Source organism: Buceros rhinoceros, unplaced genomic scaffold, assembly GCF_000710305.1.
Source record: "Buceros rhinoceros silvestris isolate BGI_N320 unplaced genomic scaffold, ASM71030v1 scaffold39244, whole genome shotgun sequence".
Taxonomy (NCBI): domain Eukaryota; kingdom Metazoa; phylum Chordata; class Aves; order Bucerotiformes; family Bucerotidae; genus Buceros; species Buceros rhinoceros.
This window is the reverse complement of record NW_010409601.1, coordinates 5,628-5,998: the sequence shown is the minus strand read 5'-3', so window position 1 is coordinate 5,998 and position 371 is coordinate 5,628.

Here is a 371-nt window from a genome sequence, read left to right as displayed (position 1 = left end):
ACAGACAGAACATCTCACCTTCAGCATCCACTTTGTCAATTACTTATTTGTCTATACTATTCCTCCTTTTCCATACAGTATTTACTGTATGACAGGCTCATTCACTGAGATAAGGCATTTCTCTTTACACTAAAAGACAGCAGCTCCAGCTAAACAGAAATCTTTTTCAGGCTACTAGACTTACTTAAAACAATGGATTCTAAAGGCAAGGTTTCAAACCCATCATTCTTAGAATTTTGATTGTTATACAGAAAGTTTTATAGGTATGTTTGTTTAAATATTTTCCCCTTTAGAAGTCTGCTAATTAAAAACTGGATCTATCAGAAATGTACTTTGTGGGTCACGAAAAAATTTCTGTTTCCTCTTCAGCA